The sequence below is a fragment of the Rhinoderma darwinii genome, chromosome 4 (genome assembly GCF_050947455.1).
Source record: "Rhinoderma darwinii isolate aRhiDar2 chromosome 4, aRhiDar2.hap1, whole genome shotgun sequence".
In the NCBI taxonomy this organism is placed as follows: domain Eukaryota; kingdom Metazoa; phylum Chordata; class Amphibia; order Anura; family Rhinodermatidae; genus Rhinoderma; species Rhinoderma darwinii.
In genome coordinates this window covers 70356879-70367382 of record NC_134690.1, presented here as the reverse complement: position 1 = coordinate 70367382, position 10504 = coordinate 70356879, and the positions used below count along the sequence as shown (strand labels likewise).

General features: G+C 42.7%; 1 non-coding gene across 1 annotated transcript; it reads left to right on the top strand.

Annotated features, from left to right (window-relative positions):
- Positions 1-9073: 9073 nt before the first annotated feature.
- LOC142761464 (U2 spliceosomal RNA) lies at positions 9074-9265 on the top strand. The gene has a single exon (XR_012883657.1). It is a non-coding gene; the product is annotated as a U2 spliceosomal RNA (small nuclear RNA).
- Positions 9266-10504: the final 1239 nt, after the last annotated feature.

The following is a 10504-nucleotide window of genomic DNA, read 5'->3' as shown; positions in this document are numbered from 1 at the left end:
CTGATTTATGGTGGAGCCAGTTCACTATATAAGAGAGTAATGGGACCTTATAATAGTGTTCCATTTCCAGTAGACCAATGTCCCTTTTCACTTTTGGTTTATCGAGGTGTAAATATTGCCCATATAAAGTCACCTACTGAAGACATCTACTTCTGAAATAATAATATTTTGAATGATAGCTACTTTTTAAATTTAGACATAATAATTGATATATACTCAATCTATTTTAGTGAGTAGTAAATATATTTTGCTCTTGGGGCAGACTTGCAACACCTGGTAAACATGTTCCTAGAAGTTCCATGGATTATATTAGTTGCAATGACAGCACTATAGACCTTTTGTGTTTTGTATATTTCCTCCGGGGCAGCAACAGGTTTATTATATATTCTACTGGTATATAATTGTAATAAAATACTATTGCAGTATTAGTACAAGATTTGCTTGGTAACCTTAGAAATTGGCATAGCTGAGCTCCTGAATCATTCATTTGGAATGTATACAGGCTATTTCAATGTAATCCTTATTCCCTCTGGGGGTGGGGGCTGATATGACATTAAATATCTAGCTATATGAAAAGTTAGCAAGTTTCAATACTCCTCAAACACATGTAAACAGCAAGCACGTACATTGTCCATGTTACAGATAGATGACAAGATATCATTAAGTTGTCATCACACCCATCCTACAGAGGGGAATTTTTTTTCAAAGAGAAATGCGTCTGATAGGATTACTATCTGTCAAAACCTAGGACATCATATATTTTAAAGGAACACTTAACCTTGTATCCTATTTCTAGTTACTTTGCAGTTGAATGTTTTCTATTGGTTCATGGGAGTGGCCGTTGCAAGCAGGGGAAAGGTTGACAATAGTATTCCTCAATGGAATTACTGACAGGAAATACAGTAAATATCTTCCTCCATGATCACTATTTTATCTCACATATCCCTAGCTTGAAGACCCCCCCCCCCCTTGGAAATATTTATATACATATGGGTGAAAGATAGTAGCCATTCTTCCAATAGGCTTCACTTATGTTAGCTTCTGAATTATATGCGTATTGTGTAAATTAAAGTTTGCATATTACTACCAAGTACATAACATAAACTGTGATAGTAGTATGCCAACATGGACGTATGTGCCTTATATATAGTAAAATTGTAGGGGGAAAAAACTACCCCTTTAATCCCAGCCTGTTTCATATTACAATCAATACTGAGAAAAATATAAAGAATTCTTATATATGTGCCCCAGTAGGTCATTCATTCTCTACATCCTCCTTAAAAAATAACAATCGGACCTGGCTGTGGCTGTAAGGCATCTGGCTGCAGCAAGAGCACTCCACCACTGATCTGTCTGGAAAAAGAGACCAGACACCCTAGGCCTTCCCCCTTAGTGAAGCCTTATCCCCTTAGTTGTCTGTTTGCTGAAGATGAAAGTAGGAAATTAACACGCGTGTTCTATGCAATATTTCTACTAGATAGGAATATGAAAAAAATCATGCAGACTGCCATATCTGACTTATCAGACTAACTTAACTGACTTATCTTTTGTTTACTTTTATCATTTATTTCTAGATTTATTATTTATTTGACCAAGCATTCCATTATTCAGAATCAGAAATACTGATTCTCCAGCACTTCTCTCCATAACAGAACTGAAAGATAATCTGGAATCTTAAAAGATTATTTTCGACCTAACTCAGTGGCTTCAACATTTTATTCTGGACTGTCTTCATGGTGATTCTCTACTCTCAAATGAGTTATCCAGTCTTAGGCCCATTCACATAAAGTTTTTGACCTACATTTAATGTATATGACAGGAAAAGCTCCGGACGTATAAGTGAAACGTAGGCTGTGATGGATGCCTAACATTGGCATCCAACCCTTATAGACTATTATCGCATCCATTTAAATTATACTTCTTGAACACTCAGACCTTTCATGACCTTTTCATAAAAAGCTATTGAAAAGCTTATGAGATACACATTTAACAAATGCCTGTGACGTATGCAATCGTAGGCTCCTATGTTAAAAAAAAAAAAATTTCCACGCAATATACGTTGTTTTGCAGGGTCCCGTTGTATGAAATAGCATACTACATTATTCCATACTGAAGAAAAAAAAGTATACCGACATACACCAGCCCCATGGAGGCCAAGAAGACTCTCTTTTTGCCTCAGTCAGGAAAATGAATCCCTACGGACAAGTTTAGCGTGGACATTAGAAGCTTTCCAGGCGTGTGCGCTTAGCATACATCAAAAAATATGATGTGTACAGGGCCTTATCTAAGTAAAGCATAATCATCATACAGTATAATGGAAAGCTATGCAACTTTATAATGTACCTGTAACGGCGCGGGGTGTGGACCCACTGGGCCGTACCACGTAGTGGGATAGCAGCTGGCCAACTAGGTACAAAACAATGTCTATAATCTAGAACGGGTACCTGAGGCAATGTAGACAGCAGCGGTCACACAACTTGACTCTCACTGTAGATGGCATAGTAGATGCAGCGGAAAACACGACTTGATTTTCACTGTAGGTGGCACAGAGGCACGGTAGCACGGGATACAGGGTACAGGCAGCAGGAACGGGTAACACTCGGAACTGGAAAACACTGGGAGACCATTTGCAAGACAAACTTTAGGTAGACAACAATGCTTAGGCAAGGATCAAGTGGGCAGAGCCCTTTTTATAGTCCAGCAGCATTCTGGGCTAATTATGACTAATGGCAGCTAGACGTGTACTGGCCCTTTAAGGCCGTGCGCGCGCCCTGCGTGAAACAGTCCAAGAACCCGGAAGTGAGTGCCGGCGTCTCCCTGGAGGGAGATGTCGCCGAGAACACAGATGTCCATGGCCGGGGCCGTTAGAGGGTAAGTGTGAACTACGGCCCTCGGCCATAGACGTTACAGTACTTTGTGTTTCAATTTCTTACTATTTTCAATATCTCTGCTTCTTCAAATTTGCGAACATTGAATTAGTTTTTTCTAAGCACACTTTGGCTATGCAGATGCATTGAGGCGAGACTTGATAGGGGTGTGGCATTGACAGGGTGTGGCTTTCTATGAGGCGGGATTTATCAGAATACAATTTTTTTTCCAAGTATTCCCTTTGTGCGTTGGTCACTATAAGCATCTTACAGTGCGGACAGTAAAGAGCGTGATGACCAGACCCCTAAATTCAGACCAAAAGAAGAGAAAAGCAATAGCGCACATCAATCAACAGTGCACAGCGTTTTCGGGTTATTGCTACTCGGTTTTTTGGCTCAGATATTTGTGTCTGAGTCATTGGGCATCTGTGCTGGCCATTATCACTCGGCCTGAAGTCTATTCCCTTGCGGGTCAGGATCCTGGTGCTATGGGGTGAGAGACTAACCCACAGAATACTGGGGGGACCCTGGCCCTTGGCCTTTTACTTTTCCCTTCTGGGGTTGGGTGGCTGCTGCTTTTGGGGTCCGGGTCGATTCCTCAAGGAAAGGCGATTGCAGGAGGAGAAGGAGTCTTGGGAGAATATGGCTGGTGTGTCTAACGTTCTGATTACGGTGAGGCTGTTTATCGAAGAGGAAAAGATGAATGCCATGTAAAGCAACGTGTCCTAGAAGGGATTTTGAAGATGCCTCACAAGTCCATTTTATGCCTGCAAGTTTTCCCCCATCAGGGATTTTTTGACGTAACCTTTCAGGCAATGAGTGAGATGCGCACTTTCTTGTTGCGGAGCCAGGTAAATTCCACTCACTCTAAGCTACAGGGCATCTGTTTTGTTCCCACTTTGTCAGGGATGAGATTTAAACATTCTTGAAGCGTTATTGCCTTTCTGTGTCTGATACAGAGAGACAAACAAATATCCTTGGTACCTTTAATGGTATGAGACTTTTTGGGTGGAGTTCAGACCAGATGTTGATGGCGATATCGTAGGTCTGCACCATCCGCCACAAAACTTTGCAATTGGTACCAACAGGGGGTTCCTACACTACCCCAGGATGCCTACTTTCTGTCAAGACTGTTATAGTTTTAGCCCTACTCGGCATAACTGCAAAACTGGGCAGGTATGTAAGAACTGCTATCAGCCTGGTTACATGACCACAGACTGTCCTGAGGCACACAAGTGTCATTTCTGTGGGTCCACGGATCATCTGGCCAGAAGTGGTCCCACCTACAGATTTGAGGAACGTAAGGCGTATGGAGGCCCCGAATATTTCGGTGACGGACATGGAGGTCCCCATTCAAGAGATGAGGCAAGCGGGTGTTGACGCAGAGGCCACTGATGTGGCTGAAGGAGCTGAGTCTGCTACTTTTCCTACTACTGATTCCTGATACTGCAGAAGGGGAGGAGGCTAAAGTTCCATCAAAAGACTCTGAGGATCCAGGGCAGATGCTAGTGGACAAGGCATCTCTCAAATGAAAGCCAGAGGCTGGTAATGTGACATGGTTAAGTGAACAGATTGGAGAGTTCTCGAGTCCGGGCGGGAGGGGAAGTCATCAGTGGTTATTGACTCTGACTCGTCCACGTCTTCCCATTGGACAGATAAGCCATTTCACAAAAAATATGGAGGAGATTAAAAAAATATGCTGCTTGTTCTAGTCTGGTCATTCCCTTTGCAAAGGGAGGGGATGGCTATTCTAAATAAGTCGTATTGTTTGCTGGATAATGGTAATTCTTTTTTTTTTTCCTGATCATCTAATTTCTTATGAATTTTGCTTTAGGTTCCCTTAATGTCCGGAGCATTAGGACGATAACTAGAAGGACTGCTATATTAGATTTAATATCTAATTTCACCTTTAAAGTTTTATGTTTACAGGAGTGCTGTCTGGGTGAGGAATCGATGAGCATTACATGGACTTATGGTCCTACTATATGGTCAGGATCTAAACAGTGGAATGCTGGGGTGGGAATATTGTTTAAGAGTCACGAATTTGTGATTAAAAAATGGCACATGTTGTGCTGGGTAGAGTGTTATTAGTTCACTTTGTTCAATTTAGTTATAAATGAATTAATGTGTATGCGCCGACATGCAGGGCCGATTCTAGCTTTTCTGCTGCATGAGTCGAAAATTTAAATGGCGCCCCCCAGATTTTGATTGACATCCCCCTGACTGTTCTATATTACTAGCAGCCTCCTCCAACTCTTGCGGATGCGTCGTTGCCTTGTACTCCCCTGGCATGCGCAGTGCAGCATTTTGAAGCCGGGCCAAGTACACCTCGCTGCACGGTGCGTGCCCAAGTAGTACAAGGCAACAGCGCATCCAAGAAAGTTGTAGGAGACTGGAAGTGATGTAGAACGGCCAGGGGGATGTCAATCATGACCCATGACCCATGACCCTTTAATGAGTAATTAGCATATAGGGTGCGCCGTTTTAAAAGTTGATTTCATAGATTTTGCTGCATGTGAAAAAACAAAACATACAGGGGAATGTTTGGAAATATTGTCAGGTCATGGTTCAGAGGGTTAAAACTACCTGACAGGATCCCATTAAATATTCAATGAACTTAAAATAATTCTATCAGCCCTGCAATTTTGTTATTATAAATATATCCTATATAATTACAGCTCCAGAACCAAGCTGATACATATATATATATATAGTAACAGAAAGAAGCTCAGTACATATCTACGGCACCAGAACAAAGCTTATACATAGATACAACACCAGCACAAATACAGCTGAATTTAGTTTATACCCTGCTGTATAGGTTTATACGGCGTAAAACTACAGCTCCCAGCATGGCCGAACAATGGTAAGGATATGCTGGGAGTTGCTTTTTCCTCCCCAAAAAAAATCATACCACCCATCATCTCGCTGCAGCTCATATATTGACTACAGTACTGATTAGAGGCAGAATAAACATTTACACTAAGTGACTCACCGGTGACGTCAGATTCTAGTTGTTCTTTTTCTCTTTTCTTCTCCATCCGTTTCAGACCTTTATGATTACTTCTCCCGGCTAGATGTCTTCAGCTTCTCACTTTTCAAACATTTTTGCACCTATAAACAAAGATAAAATTCTCATGATGCCACACACTACACCCATAAATATATAATAGTTCCATACACTACACCTCTGATTATAATAGTGCCATACACTGTCCCTGATTATAATAGTGCCATACACTCTCCCTGATTATAATAGCACCATACACTGTGTCCCTGATTATAACAGCACCATACACTGTGTCCCAACCACACACAGTGCTCCCTGTAGATAGTGCCCCTATAGAGTCCCCTGTAGATAGTGCCCCCATGGGGCCCCCTGTAGATAGTACCCCACATAAAGCCCCCTGTAGATAGTGCCTTGTATAGAGTCCCCTGTAGATAGTGGCCAGCATACAGCCCCCTGTAGATAGTGCCCCACATTAAGCGCCCCTGTAGATAGTGCCCTACATATAGCCCCCCTGTAGATAATGCTCTACATATAGCCCCCCCCTGTAGCTAGTGCCCCACTTATACTCCCCTGTAGACAGTGCCCCACATATAGCTCACCTGTAGATAATGTCCAACATATAGCCCCCACATATAGTGCCCCACATATAGTCCCCCTATAGATAGTGTCCCACATATAGCCTCCCCTGTAGATTGTGCCCCACATATAGCCCCCCTGTAGATAGTGCTCCATATATAGCGCCCTGTATATAGTGCCACACATATAGCCCCCCTGTAGATTGTGCCACACATATAGTGCCCCCTGTAAATAGTGCCCCACATATAGCCCCCTGTAGATAGTGCCCTACATATAGTCCCCCTGTAGATAGCACTCTACATATAGCCCTCATGTAGATAGTGCCCCACTTATGCCCCTCCTGTAGATTGTGCCCCACATATAGCCACGCTGTAGATAGTGCCCCATGTATAGCCACCCTGTAGATAGTGCCCCCCATATAGCCCCCTGTAGATTGTACCCCACATATAGCCCCCCTGTAGATTCTGCCCCACATATAGCTTCCCCCCTGTAGATAAAGCCACTCACACTTTTAAGTGGAAAAAAAACATTTACATACCTTGATCCCGTTCTCGTGCCGTCCTGTGTCAATACAGACCTGCTCTCTTCTGAGTAGGTCTTAAAAGGCGCTGATTGGCAGGACAGAATGACTTGCCTCGTCAATCAGCGCCTTTCAACAACGGAGCGGCGTGATGACATCATCGCGCCACTAGCGTTGTTGAAAGGCGGTGATTGGCAGGACAGAATGACTTGCCCCGACAATCAGCGCTTTTCAACAATGGAAGCAGCGCAATGTCGTCCACGCACCGCTAGCATCGTGCCCGGCCATTCAGCGCTTATGCATGTAATTGTATCTGCGTCCTATAGGCACAGGTACTATTAGTGCAGAAGGGGGTGGCGGCGGCTGGTTTCAGTGGCGTCGCCGCCCCTTCAGAGAGGCAGCAGGCCGCGGCCTGAGGCGAGAACCTCATCTTGCCTCATGAACGGTGCAGCCCTGCCGACAAGTAAAAAGGGCGGAGGTTTTCAGAAAAATAAAATATTTTTTAGGTGGGAGGGGTAATACATTTCTTGTTGGTGACTTCAATTTCACTATTGCTGCAGGAGATAGGAGTGATGTGGGGGATGGTGGGGATAGTGGTTTTGATAGTAGTGGGAAACAGTTATGTGAGATTATACATTTATTTAGTCTTAGGGTATGTGCACACGAGAACTGGCTTTTACGTCTGAAAAGACAGACTGTTTTCAGGAGAAAACAGCTGCGTCGTTTCAGACGTAAAAGCTCCTCCTCGCATTTTGCGAGGCATCTTTGACGCCCGTAATCTTGAGCTGTTCTTCATTGACTTCAATGAAAAACGGCTCAAATTACGTTTCAAAGAAGTTTCCTGCACTTCTTTGACGAGGCAGTCATTTTACGCGTCGTCGTTTGACAGCTGTCAAACGACGACGCGTAAATTACTGGTCGTCTGCACAGTACGTCGGCAAACCCATTCAAATGAATGGGCAGATGTTTGCAGATGTATTGGAGCCGTATTTTCAGGCGTAAATCGAGGCATAATACGCCTCGTTTACGCCTGAAATTAGGTCGTGTGAATCCAGCCTTAGAGACTCATTTTGTGAATATAATATTGGGTACACTTATTTTAGCAATACAGCAAATGTTAGCTCACGCATTGATTTTATTTTATTTTTGTTTCCAGATCCCTGTCTATTGTGGAGTATAAAGAAGGAAACTACCTTTCACGGATCATGCCTGGATTGAGTGTGTGGTAAAACGTAGCAATCTGTATGATTTTGGTAAGAGAGTATGGAAGTTGAATGTGTCTTTATTGGAGGATGAGTGTATATTACAGCAGTATAGGCAACGGTTTGGAAGGTGGGAGTTAAAGAAAGATATTCTATAGTGTAGTGGAATGGTGGGAGTGGGTGAAAGAAGAAATCAAGAGGTTTTTCATGAAAAAGGGGTGCGAGAAAGGGAGGAGAGAGAGAAGAATATGAAAGGTCTCAAAAGAGATTAGAGTACTTGTTTGAACGTAAACATTTGGGCATGGATGTAGAACATGAGATTGAGGATACACGTAAATGTAATCATACCACACACATCCGCATGTAGATTGCGCCACACACCCACAATATAGATAGTGAGTTGCATCCTAGGGATAGTTGTGGTGGATCATGTGAAAATTATGTGCAGGTATTTTGGGAGTGTGGATTTGCAAACGCTGTGTGGAAGGGGATGGGTAATTTAATTAAGGGGCTGACAGAAATTAGATGTTTGGTTTATGTGGTGTGAGTAAGGATAAGGCAAGAGGGTTATGGATAATTGTGAATTGTGTTAAGGAGGTGTTGTGGGACCTTCAAAACATTACAATTTTCAAACAGAGTGACGTTGAAGTGTGTGAGTGTCTGGGCATGATCCGTGGAAGAACTTTTCTATATGTTTTATGTGACCGCAAAAAATTTGGTATTGACTATGCAGAAGGTATTTGAAAATACAGTAAGTGGAAGGCATGGATTACTAATGTAAATGCAAATGTATTTTATTTAACTTGTAGGAAATGCACATTCCGACGTCCGAGCAGGGAGAGATGAAGGGAAAGGTTACATTTAGGAAATGTGTTTGCTGAGCTAATTGGTGTTTTGAATATTTAATTTATTAATAAAATAAAAATAAAGAAAAAAATCTGTTCTTATCAGTTTAATATCGGATATGTCCTCTCTCTGGGGACCATAAATTAAATGGGTTTTAAGAACAGGGAGATGGAAAAAGAGCTTGTTCTGTCTACTCCACTCATTGACCAGGTATAACAGTAACCCCAGAAACGGTGCACCCCTTCCTAATCTAGTCACCAAAAGCAGAATCAAAAAGTACTCTCTGCTCTTTCTTTCTGTCTGCCGCTACCTACTTGATTCTTGCGCCCGACTCAATCTGCCCCGTGTTTGCGAGATAGTGCCAGGGACAAAAAATCCCCTTAAAAAATAGGGACAGTCCTGGCAAATTTGTGATTTATGCTTCTTCTTAGTGATTATACACGTGTTTACTTCCAGAGGCTGGATTTCTGGTTTATAGCGCTTACCTATACTGAAACATTGTAGCAAACCTCCAGGACAGAAATGAGATACGTGATTCTAATGTGTTTAGTTCTGAGAGATGAAGTCCAGAACATTGCCTGATTAATGGCCTCTACTTTATCTCTCACATCTCCAAAAACATTTAAATCTTTGTGCTTTAATGCTCTTTTAAATGTTTTATCTTGCCACAGAGATTGAGTAATATTAACTAGTGTACTATTCCTGAGTGAACCAAATACATTCATGTACCAGACTAGGGAAGACTTTCCTAAGGCCGGATTCACACGAGCATGTGCGTTTTGTGTGCGCAAAAAATGCTGCGTTTTGCGCTCGTTGCAGTTCTGTGTGTCATCAGTGAATGATGCGTGGCTGCGTGATTTTCACGCATATGCCATCCTTATGACACGCGGTTTTGCTGTTTAGAGAAAGAAATTAAGGAAGTGCTTTTATTTTTTCCTTCATTTCTTTATCTACTGTTGCGCGAATCACGCGCGTCACACGTAAGTGCTTCCATGTGCCATGCGTGATTTTGACGCACCCATTGACTTCAATGGGTGCGTGATGCGCGAAAAACGGCAAAGTATGGGACATGTCGCAAGTTTTACGCTGCGTGAAAATCACGGACTGTCTGAACATCCCCATTGACTAACATAGGTCCGTGCGACGAGCGTGAAAATCATCATTAAATATGCTCGTGTAAATAAGGCCTCACCCCGCAACGCAGCATGATGCACAATCAGAGAAACCTCTGATCCCGTCCGTTCAAGACCTTGGATGCCACGGTCAATAGTGATAGCGGCATCTAAGTCCTGTGATAGAGGAAGAAGTATTCCTCTGTCAACCCATTGGTGCGACATGATTGCGGGGAGCCGATGGGTTATCATGACAGCTGGGGGCCGGTTAAAGGCAGAGGCATGGCCTAATAGGTGGCCTGTCAGTGTAATAAATTCCAATAAAGCTTTGAAATGTATTCCTAAGTATTGTAGAAAGATCAAGTGATCAC